This window comes from Sus scrofa, chromosome 1, assembly GCF_054392235.1.
Source record: "Sus scrofa isolate SSC_HxYL_T2T_F1_AM1 chromosome 1, Sscrofa_HxYL_maternal_Yorkshire_Landrace_v2.0, whole genome shotgun sequence".
Classification (NCBI taxonomy): domain Eukaryota; kingdom Metazoa; phylum Chordata; class Mammalia; order Artiodactyla; family Suidae; genus Sus; species Sus scrofa.
The window spans coordinates 275674796-275687173 of NC_139383.1; the positions used below are offsets into that span (position 1 = coordinate 275674796).

Genomic DNA, 12378 nt, shown 5'->3' on the forward strand with positions numbered 1-12378 from the left:
AACAAATCTGGACAAAAAGTCAATTCTCAATTTAATCAAATTCATGTCATCTACAATAACACACTAAGGGAACTCAATGGGCCTTGAGAGGTCCTTCTCAAAGTCATCTACATGAATAAAAGGCCAAGGAAACGCAAGATCATTTTGAAAATACTGGACTAATAGGAGATGACTTTTCTAATGGAAAATCAAAGCACATAATAATGGAAAACAATAAGGTAATTGTACACACAGAGAAAAATAAATCAATGGATCTACATAAAGAATTTAATGTACCTATATTTATGTATGTATATATATCTAGATATGTATAGAATATGTAATATTTATTTCATAGCAAGAGAGAAATGATGAACTATGAAAGGAGTGACATTTATGACACTGGCTGAACATTTAGAAAAATAAGGCTAGATTTCTCTGTAACCTGAATATAGAAATAAAACTCATACCAATAAATTATCTAAATGTAAACAATCCAAACCATAAAATATACTAGCCTAAAATAAAGGGAACATTTGTTATGGTCTCAGATTGGGGATGCCATTCCAAGCAAAGAAATAAAATGCAGGTTCCATGAAAGACAAAATGCTTTAATGTGAAAATTAGACCAATAGAGACCCTAAGAAAAGGTAAAATAGAAACTCTAGACTCCAAGAAAATATCTATAACACATTTGCCAAAGAAAACATATAAGATTTTCAACCTCATTGGTGATTTGAAAATATAATTTAGACTTAAGTACAATTATCATTCATTGGAGTGGCTGTAATTTTTTTTTAATATCCAAGGAGAAAAAGACCCTCACATACTCTGGTAGTGAGGAGGTTATCAAAATAGACCTTTTGATAGTTTCCATCAGATCTGAAACCTGCCTCTCCTTATTCAATAATTCACTTATAGAAATCTGCCCTTTAAAAACAATCATATATGTGTAGCACAAAATTATATACACAGATTTTTTGCAGCATTCGTTATCATACCACATAAAACAATGCAAACAAATGAACAAAGCAACCCACAGATAATGCAACCCAAATATCCACAAATGAACAAAACAACCCACAGATGAATGAAACAACCACAGATAATGCAACCTAAATATCCAAAAATAGTTTAATTATTAAAATAATTTATAGTGAATTAGCCTTACTTCATATCACACACTCTAAAGAGTTTAAATGAGTAATGCTAGTAAATATTTATTTACTCAATAGACACACTGAGCTAAGTCTTTACATGTCTTTTATCATTTTATTGTCTCCAAATACTAAGAGATAGGCACCATCATATCACTATTTTACAGATTAAAAAAATGAGTTTAGCAAAATTAAACAACTTAGTAGCAGAGCTGGTATTTGAGTTCAGGCCATCTGATGGCAGAGCAGGAGTGATTCCTCGCTTGGCTATGCCATCCCTGTTACACTACTGTCTGTGATATTATAAGTGACAAAAACAAGTTGCAGAACAATGGATATAGAATAATCTCATTTGTCCAGAAAGATGTCCCCTTTCTATGCTGCATTTGTGTGGTGTCCTTGTTTCTGTGGTGTCCTTGTCTCCTGAAGTGAGAGGGAGGGAGGAGGGATGGGGGATTTCCTTCTATATTTAACTTTTAAAAACTAAGGGACTCATGTTTCTATTATTAATTTTATAATGAAAAGGTGAATATTCCCCAAAATTCCACTGCCCATAGAACTAGAGATGTGGACATATTTTAAAGTTTTTTTTTCTCTGCCTGGATGTATACACATCTTATATTCAGAAATGGGGTCATTTATCCATAAAACTTTTTCCTCCCATCACAGAGAGTGTTGAAATGGATGTTTGTGTATGTAAATATTTTGCATTCAGGAGAGGTTTCTGTGGCAGCACACAGTATATTCTTGGAGATGGACAGCTGAGTTGGAGTTAAGAATGTAGAGTTGTTTTTGTTTTTGTTTTTGTTTTGCAATTTAGGGCTGCATTCGCAGCATATGGAGCTTCTCAGGCTAGGGGCCAACCAGGAGCTACAGCTCCTGGCCTATGTCACAGCTCACAGCAATGCCAGATCCAAGCTGCATCTGTGACCTGCACCACAGCTCATGGCAATGCTGGATCTCTGACCCACTGAGTGAGGCCAGGGTTTGAACTTGCATCTTCATGGATACTAGCTGGATTCATTTCTGCTGAGCCACAATGGGAACTCCCGGAACATAGACAATTTTAGTAGGTACCCCCAATCTGAGGCAATTATCCTTTATCCTACTCTTGGGAAATGTATTGATTTCACTCTGGACTCTTTCCCCATGTCTTTCCCTTTGTCTGGTAGCGTCAGTTCTGGGAGTTTGTTTTCCCTGGTGGTGAAAGGCTATCCCACCCTCCTGGGTCCTGAACTTGGCATTCCTCAGATCTATGTGACATTTCTCAAAAGAGTAGGGACCCTCCTTTCCATTTAGCTGAAAGTGATAACACTGTATATTTCCTTATGCCTTGGGCAGGTCTATTCCCCTCAAAGTACCATCAGTTAAGATAGGGGTGTTTTAACTTTCTGCCTGCCGACTCCTGTTATTGGAGACTCAAATGACATTTGTATATTACCATGTACCAACACCACAGCAAATTGTGTGCATGAAATCAATTATACTTTAATAAAACTATAAAAAAGGAGTTCCAGTTGTGGCTCAGCAGGTTATAAAACCAACTAGTATGCATGAAAGTGTGAATTCAATCTCTGCCTTGCTCAGTGGGTTAAGGATCCCAAGTTGTTGTGAATTGCGGTGCAGGTTGCCTATGTGGCTTGGATCCTGCATTTCTGTGGCTGTGGCTTAGGCCAGCAGCTGCAGTTTCAATTTGACCCCTAGCCTGGGAACTTCCATGTGCCACAGGTGCAGCCCTACCAAGAAAAAAAAAATGCAAAAGCGGAGTTCCCATCGTGGCACAGCAGAAATGGATCTGACTAAAGACCATGAGGTTGAGGGTTCACTCCCTGGGCTCACTCAGCGGGTCCAGGATCGGGTGTTGTGAGCTGTGGTGTAAGTCAAAGAGGCATTGCTTTGGCTGTGGTGTAGGCCATCAGCAACAGCTCTGATTAGACCCCTAGCCTGGAAACCTCCATATATGGGCACAGCCCTAAAAAAAAAAAAAAAAAGAAAAAAAAAAGCAAACAAACCAACAAAAACTGTCAAAAAAAAAGGTATTGCAGAGCCTGGAAGGTTTGCAGACCTAATATTCACAGATAATGAGCACACTGCTGTATTGACCGTCTCTGATAACTTTTCAGAGGTAGACCTGGAAAGAATTCAGTGACTTGTGACTGCCGTTGGTTGAGCAGTCTCATGTCTAAAAGTCAATTTCCACTTACCTGGAATGCCTGTTTTTTGCCCTCATGTTAAACTCATGTTATCTGATGCCAGATCATGACAGATGTTACTTATTTTGGCATGAAAATGCAGAGTCCACGAATGAGAGCACTCGAACTCAGAAATGAACTGTCTGTACCTCTTCCTAAATATTTAGCCTCTCCTTCCCATGCACTTGGTTTTGCATGACCCATATTATGTGGGGGTAGGATGCTGCTTTTTCAAGACTTGGTGATGATTAAGAAGAAACATAGAGTTTTTATTCACAGTCAATGTAAGAGTAAAATGGAAATGCTTTTCATGTCTTTCCAAAGTGCAATGTAATGGCTTGATTGGATTATGTGTGTTCTTAAATTTACTTTTATTTCTATACATTCCTCCCCCATCCTCCTGTTATTTAAATATGATACTTCATGCTAACACACTTTGACATGGTATAGGACTTTGTAAAGGAATGTGATTACGGTTAGTAATAAAACATTTTGTGTTACTGGTAAAGTAAAAAAAACAAGAAAGTTGAGTGAGAATTTGGTAATGGTTTCTATAATGCTCTGTACTCTTGTTGCTTGTACAATAAGCTGTAGAAATGACATTTAGATGATGGCGCTTGTCATCAGTCAGTGGCTGGGAAGGACTAAGAGGGACTGGTACCTCTCCAAGTTGTTTAAATCACACTATGCCTCCTTAAAATGTATTTGATCCCTTTCTTGATAGATAGGAAAGAGAGACTGTTTATATACTTCTCTACTTTCTCCACTGGAATTTTCTACTCTTTGGACATTTATCATCTCAGATCGATTTTCCCTCCCCTGATTCCTAACCACATATGCAAAGTCCTTCGCTTCACTACCAGCCAACTTGAAACCAAGGAACAGAAACTTGGAGCATAGAATGCAGCATCTCAATGGGGCAGCAATGTTTTTAGTGGGTAAAACACTTGTGCAAAATTATCCATCATTCACATGACTGCTCCCATGAATGAGAAAGAGCAGTTGAAAAGTGACTACAGTGAAAGAAAATGTAGTGGACATGCACTGGACAGATTCTGTGCTCAGCACTTGTCTCCTGGAATCCTCACAGTAGCACTTTGATGTTAGTAGCATTATTATTCTTTTTTTGTAGATGAAGAGACTGAAGTTCAGAGGGTCACACAGCCTGTGTACCTGAGACACAAATCTAGGAATGCCTGATTTCAGATTGTGTGTTTCAACTGACTTGATCAAACATCTCTCCCAGACCATCATCTTGTGTAGAGAACTAAGCTGGCATGTCATTTGCAGGCAGAAGATCTCTGCCTACCAACAGCCTGAAACCTCCTTGCTGACCTGCTCCTCCTCCATCCTTTGCTCCTCTCACCACAGTAGGCCAGAGGCTCTGCTCTCTTCCTTGCCTTCAGATCAGAACAGCTGTGAAATCTTTGGACCTCAGCTCAGGCAGATTCTGAGCAAAGGCTGTCTGCTTTCCCATCATCAGTATGTGACCTTAGAATCTTTCCTAAGCTCCTTTCTGTTTTTTTTTTTTTTTTTTTTTTTTTTTTTTTTTTTATGGCCACACCTGGGGCATTTGGAAGTTCCTGGGCTAGGGGTCAAATCTGAGCAATAGCTGCAACCTACACCACAGTCAGGGCAACACTGGATCCCAGCCACATGTGTGACCTATGCTGTAGCTGGCTGTAATGCTGCAATGCTGGCTCCTAAACCCACCAGGTAATACCAGGGACTGAACCTGCATCCTCACAGACACGGGGCTGGGTATTTCACCTGCTGAGCCATAATTGGAACTACCCAGTTTTTAAGTCTTTTTAAATTTTTTTCATTTTTAAAAATATTTTGAAATATAGTTTATTTACAACATGATGTTAATTTCTGCTGTACATCATAGTGATTCATTTATACATATCCACATAGCCACTCTGTTTTAGATTCTTTTCCCATCTTGGGTATCACAGAATATTGAGTAGAGTTCCCTGTGCAGTACAGCAGGTCCCTATTCACCACCTGTTCCATATACATCAGTAGGCACATGCCAAGCCCAAGCCCTCAATCCTTCTCTCCTTTCTTCCTTGGTAACCAGAGGTTATTTTCAAAGTTCGTGAGTCTGTTTCTGTTTTGTAAATAAGTTTAGTTGTATCATTTGTAGCAACATCGATGGACCTAGAGATTATCATACTAAGTGGAGTAAGCCCAAAACAAGTATCATAGAATATTACTTAGAGGTGGAAGCTAAAATATTGAGCCCAGGTTTTCTGAAACCCAGATTCTCCTTGTCTCCTCTCTTCCCACTGCCAGTAGTAAGACAGGTGTGCAGGCTGCTGGACAGGGATGTCCTGATCAGGGGTCTTCAGGGCCCTTTTCATGATGGTCTTTCCCTCCTCACCTTTCTGAACTCTCTCCTCCCTCTTGAGGTTTCACTCCCCTATAACTGTAAAGCTTTACTTTGCTGCTGTTATTGTATATGTCAAGGCAAGTGGACTTTTACAATATACCCACTGGAATCCTTTTTGTGAATAATTGCCTTGTCTCTGTCTTAATATATGTTGGTATGCATCTGATTCTCCCAGAGGGGCTTATAGTAGAATTGTTGTGGAAAGCCAGTCTCTTGTGTCCACTGCCTCACCCAGGTATCTCCACCTTGAGACCCCCACTTCATTGCAGCCCCTTCCCACGTGTATTCTCAATCCCAGTCATGTCCTAGTTAAGAATCACACAGTGTTTACACATGCCACACACTGTTCTAGGAACTTCACATACACTGAAACCTTTAGTCTTTACAGACCCTGCTTTACAGATAATGAACATGAGGGAAAACAATTGATGTGAATTCTGAGGGCCACACAAGTAGGTGGGTGGATTCTGATGGCTTTAGTGATTTTGCTCTTAGCCCCTGCATTATCCTAACTTTTTTGTTCACCTGTTCCCTTGCTGACCCATCTCCTGGCTGAGATAACTGTGTGGCTGTGGGTTGTAGTATATGGGTGGTGACCTTTAAGGCAGGAGCCAGTGCTTCGCCCAGAGTAGGTTCTTCAAAAATGTGGGAACTGTGGTTCAAAGGAGAGAGAGGAAAAACTAGAGGAGGGTCAATGTTTCCTGGCTTTTGAGATGAAGGAGGGAAGATGGGGTTAGGATAAGATCACAGGAAGAAGTTAACACCCAGGCTCTGTTCCCAAAGACACCCCTCAGCCTGCCTACCTGTGGGCTTGTCAGAGGAGATTCTGGGTCCTGACCAGGCCTGGGGTCCTGCTGACAGGTTGTGATCAGGCTCTGAATCTCTGAGGCAGGAGGCAACGTGAAGTGCTGCTCTAAGTTCAGGACCCTGCTGGTTCTTCTCTCTGTCTACAGTGGGAATTGCTGACAGCAGGGAGCCCCAGGGGGGTGTCCTCCCCTCAGCCCCCAGCCAGCCAGAGCCCTGGGGGAGGATCCCTGCAGCCTTCCCAGGAGGGAGAGCCTTCCTGATGCCCTCCCTGAGCTCTGTGTCCAGGAGCCTTGGAGTCTGGACTCCACGGGTGTAGCCTCTGTACCTGGGAAGGGCATTGGAGCCACAAAGCCACAGGATTGGAGCTGTGTTCATGCAGGTCCATGTGCACAATGCACGTGTGTGTGCTGGTACACTGTATGTGCTGTCTGGACATGCTTGTGCTCCTGTGAGTGTCATTGTGTAGACAGGATGGGGAGATGATGACCTCTGATATCTCTGAGCATCTGTGTCTGCTTGGATAATGGTGTCTAGGTGCAGGTGTAATGTGATGGGGCAAGGGATTAAGGTACAAGCTCTGGAGCCAGATGAATAGAGTGAGATGCTGGCTCTGCCTCTTACATGCTGTGTGATCTTTTGCAGTAGTCACCCTTTCTGAGCCTCATTTTTTGTTGCTGTTTACCTTTCTTAAACATTTTGTTGTTTCAATTTCTTAAGCCAGATTTCTTTCTTTTGAATCCCAGTTTCACCATGATTAAATGGGCAAGTTATTTAGCTTCACTAACCCACCTTGTCATCATCTGTATGTGAAGACAACTTTTGGGTTTATTTTATTTTTCTACTTTTTATTCTTTAACTCAGCTTTTCTTTTAGCGCAATCTAGGTTCACATCAAAACTGATCACAAGGAACAAAGTTTCTCATATCCTCCCTGTCCGCATAGATACACAGTCTCTCCTGTTGTTAACATCCTGCATCAGAGTGATACATTGTTGCAGTGAATAGGCTTATGTGGTGTAACTTTCCACATAGTGGCCAGGTGATATTAGCCTTTTTTCTGGGTGTTGTGCATTCTGTGTATTTGCTAAATGTGTAGTCATTGTAATCACAGAGAAGTGTTTCATAAGATGGTTTCACTGCCCTAAAAACCCTCTGTGCTGTCTGTCACCCCCTCCCTCCATCCCCCCAAGACCTGGCAGCCACTCATCTGTGTACTGTCTGCATAGTTTGCCTTTTCTAGAATGTCATTTAGTTGGAATCATATATCTAACTGTATTTTTGGATTGGCCATTTTTAGTTGTGATAGTCATGTAAAATTCTCCCTCTTTTTCATGACTTTATAGCACATTCCCTTTGGTAGCTGAATCATATTCCACTGTTTGGATGTCCCACAGTTTATTTATCCATTCATCTGCTGAAGGACATCTTTGTGGCTTCCTGATTTTGGCTCTTATGAATAATGCTGCTATAAACATCCATGTATACTTTGTGTGGACATAAGATTCCAACTGCTTTGGGAAATAGCAAGGGATATGATTGCTGGCTAAGGGTATGTTTAGTTTTATAAGAAACTGTGAAACCACCTAACTGTCTTCCCAAATGGCTATACCATTTTGCATTCCCACCAGCCAAGGATGAGAGTTCCTTGTTGCTCTCTGTCTTCCTCAGCTCTCGGTGTTGACAGTTCTTGATTTTGCCCATTCTAGTGGGTGTGTAGTGGTATCTCCTTGTGGTTTTCATTTGCATCTTCCTGATAGCATATGATGTTGAGCATCATTTTTGCTTGTTTATTTTCCATATGTATATCTTCTCTGTGGAGTTGTCTATTCATTTTTTTTCCGTTTTAAAAATTGGGTTGTTTGCTTTCTTATTCTTGGGTCTTAAGAGTTCTTTATACATTTGGGCTAACAATCCTTTTTTTTTTAGATTGGATTTAGGGTTATGAAAGGGTAACCATGGCAGGGGGAGGGATAAGTTGGGAGGATGGGATTAACAGGTACATACTAGTAAATGTAAAATAGATAACTAACAAGGACCTATGATGTAGCCCAGGGAGTCTTGCCTGGAATATAATTATCCCTCAACTAACATTAGTAATATGATGATGATGGTGTACATGTCCCCAGGTCCTAAGTGTCCATCTGTCCATCTTCCTGCTGGTTCCCATTCCCTTCTCCATCCTCCTGAGCTCTGTTCATAGAGCTTTGACACATCTTAACAACCATGCATGTTCCTATGGTGACAGACACTGTATGTACTGGAATAGGAGCTGTTTCCTGACCTCTAGGCAGGCACATCCCTCTGTACTCCTCTGGACTATCCCATGGACAGCTCCAAAGGAAACATTCTCAGTGGAATGTACTTCTCATACTTGCTCCTTTCTGTTTCAAAACCTTCTGCTTTATTTTTTAGGGCCTACTTTAGATAACATCTCTTTGGTAAAGTTTTTCTGGACTTTTTAGATAAGCTAAGCAAGTACTTCCTCTAGCCTCCTACAGCACTTTGCTCACTTGACATCATGTTGCATTGTGTTTGCTTCTGTCCCACCTGGTGGATGGAAACTTCCCACAAGGCTGTGAGTCCTTTTGAAGGCAGTGACTGTGTCCTCTCTGAATGTGTATCTCCAGTGCTGAAAATCCCATGTAACACATAGTATGGTGCTCAGTAGATATCTGTTAAGTGAATACGACTAGAATCCAGAAGCAGACCTACATGAAAAAACATTTAGCCTTTTTTGTTGTTTTTTTTTTTTTTTGCCATTTAGCATTTTGTTTTGTTTTCTTGTTTTTAGGGCTGCACCCACAGCCTGTGGAAGTTCCCAGGCTAGGGGTCAAATATCAGCTGCAGCTGCCAGCCTATGTCACAGCCACAGCAACACCAGATGTGAGCTGCATCTATGACCTTTGCCACAGCTTGTGGCAATGCCAGATCCTTAACCCACTGAGGGAGTCCAGGGATTGAACTGGCATGCTCATAGATACTAGTCAGGTTCTTAACACTCTGAGCCACAATGGGAACTCCTATTTAGCCTTTTAGCATCTGGTGGAAAAGAAAAATTGTGGGATGACATTCAGTTGGAAGAAATATGTTTGTTTATTTATTTTGTCTTTTGTTTTTTACAGCTGCACCCATGGCATATGGAAGTTCCCAGGCTAGGGGTCTAATCAGAGCTCTAGCCTCTAGCCTACTCCATAGCCCCAGCAATGCCAGATCCAAGCCACGTCTGCTAGCTACACCACAGCTCATGGCAACCCTGGATCCTTAACCCAATGAACAAGGCCAGGGATCGAACCCGCAACCTCATTATTCCTAGTTGGATTTGTTTCTGCTGAGCCTCAATGGGAACTCCAGACAATATATTTAGCTCTTTACCGTATACCACATATATAAAAATAAATTCCAGATGAATTTAAAAGCTAAGGCAAAAACCTATAAAATTGTAAATGGATATTATAGAATATTTTTGTAATCTTGGGGTGGATTAACTCTTCTGTAACAAAATATAAACCCTGAAGCTCTAAAAGAAAAGACTGACAAATCTGACTACCTAAAAGTGAAAACCTAGGTGATAAATAATTCCATGAACCAAGTTAAAAGAGAAGCAAAAGACTTGGAGAAAATATTGATCTATATAATATATCAATGCAATATAATGCATATAATATCTGTACAATACAAAGGATCCCAATAACTCAATAAGAAAATGATAAATATTCCAGTTGTGGCAGGGACAGTGATATTTATCAAATATTCCATATAAAAACAAACTTCCCACCCCCTGCAGTTTGGTATGAACACTTGTTATGTATAGAAGGCACAGGGTACATTTGAAAAATGTATATGGAGTAGATGTTTATATAAGTATTAATTATAATAGAGAAGAAAAAATAGAAACTTTCTTAGTCCAGGAATAGAGAAATGGTTAACTAAATTGTAGTAGCTTCATATTATAAAATGTTATTAAAATACTGTAGAAGGAGTTTCTGTTATGGCTCAGAAGTATCAAAACCAACTAGTGTCCATGATCACATGGGTTCAATCTCCAGCCATGCTCAGTCAGTTGAGTATCTGGCATTGCCGTGACCTGTGGTGTAGGTCACAAATGCGAGTTGGATCCCATGTTGCTGTGGCTGTGGTGTACATGGGCAGCTGCATCTCCGATTGGACTCCTAGCCTGGGAACCTCCATATGCCACAGATGTGGCCCTAAAACAAACAAAAATACTAAGGAACAATTAAAAATAATAGTGTATAGTAATGCCTTGGAACTGAGGCATCTCCAAGACAACTTGTTAGATGAAAATACATGTTGCAAGATAATATATTTATGTAGTGTGATTTCAGTGTTATGAATCTTTAAATTTGCTGGTGTGAAAATATATTTCTACATATAACAGGTGGGTGGGAGTCAGAAGGGACTTTCGGTTTGAATCTTACATCTTGACTGTGTTCATGTGTTACCAGTGTCCTTAGGAAATAAAACATGAAAAATAGAATGAAATATCAGAAACAAAGAATTACAATATTTTTAATAGAGTGCCTTATTTATGTCATCTCTCAGCATCAATTTTTTTTTTCTCTTTAGTGACCCCTTCAGCATGTGGACATTTCCAGGCCAGGGATCGAACCTGTGCTACAGCAGCAACCTGAGCCACGGCAGTGACAATGCCAGATCCTTAACATGCTGAGCCACAATGGAATTCCTCAGCATCAAATAATGTTGCACTACAAACTTAAAAAAAAACCTCTTATGATATCTGAAAACATACATAGGAAGGAGGGGAAGGTTATTAATTTGCTGAACCCTAAAATCACCACATTGTCTCTAACAAATTTCAGGACAACCTCTGAAGAAATCAGTGGTTTTCAAACTTGGCTGGTGATTGGAGTATCCTTTGAGTCTTAAAACTACAGATACCAGGTAGGGTGGCATCTCAAAGATTCTGATTCAATTGCTGTGGGGTGTGGTCCTCGGGATCTAGATTATTTTAAATCTCCCCAGGTGATGCTAAATGCACAGAAGATGCCTAGAACTTCTGCTTTAGATAAGGTAGGCACTAACACAAAGGTTTTTCATTAAGAGACCAAAAGGAATAGGGAAACTGAATTGTATGCATCAAGGAAAAAATTATCCAGGGAATAACAAGGGAAAAGAGCCATGGTAGAATTGCTTTAAATGTCCCCTCCCATGAGTTGGATTGACTGGGAATCTGGGGTTAAGAGATGTAATGTATTGCCTTTGGAATGGATAAGCAATGAGTTCCTGTTGTGTAGCACTGGGAACTATATCTAGTCACTTATGATGGAGCATGATGGAGGATAATGTGAGAAAAAGAATGTATTTATATCTGTGTGACCAGGTCAATTTCCTGTACAGTAGAAAATTGACAGAAAACTGTCAACCAGCTTTAGTGGAAAAAATATAAGTCATTAAAAAAAAAACCTCTCCCTCTAAAACTGGCTATTCAGTAGCTTCCTTCAGTGCTGCCTTGAGGATTGGCCTCAGATGAGAGGAGGCAAAGCTTCAGAATTATGGTATCCTCTTTCATCTTTCTAGAATTAAATCAGAATGTGGTCCCCTGAGAGCAGCACAGGAGGAAAACCAGGACACCTTACTCATAATGATGTGTCAGGAAAGTTTCTGAGCCACCATCACTGCAGAAGCTCCCTCAGAAGGATGAGGTCCCATCTTTGCTTTGTAACAAGGCTCAAGGGAGATCTTGCTGGGGAACCTCCAGGCTCCTTTCCTTTGATGCTAATTAACCACTCAGGGCCCCTCCTTACAGCCTAATCAAATAGAGTCCAGAGGTGAAATTTGGCTCCTCTTTGTGCATGGTTTATTGGGAATTA

The 12378-nt window shown here is 40.5% G+C and overlaps 3 protein-coding genes across 7 annotated transcripts in view; 2 read left to right on the plus strand and 1 right to left on the minus strand.

Moving 5' to 3' along the window:
- The window catches only part of LOC110258960 (olfactory receptor 1J4-like), a 141228-nt gene that overhangs the window by 66222 nt on the left and 62628 nt on the right, over positions 1-12378 (plus strand). The gene's annotated exons all lie outside the window — the stretch shown is intronic.
- The window catches only part of LOC100620597 (olfactory receptor 1J4-like), an 82191-nt gene that overhangs the window by 30958 nt on the left and 38855 nt on the right, over positions 1-12378 (plus strand). For both annotated transcript variants that reach the window (XM_084995035.1, XM_084995045.1), the window contains exon 2: positions 11368-11449. The gene's annotated coding sequence lies outside the window, so the exon portion shown is untranslated. The remainder of the gene's footprint in view (positions 1-11367; positions 11450-12378) is intronic.
- Positions 1-12378, minus strand: part of LOC110258964 (olfactory receptor 1L6-like) — a 184725-nt gene that overhangs the window by 23660 nt on the left and 148687 nt on the right. The window lies entirely within an intron of this gene.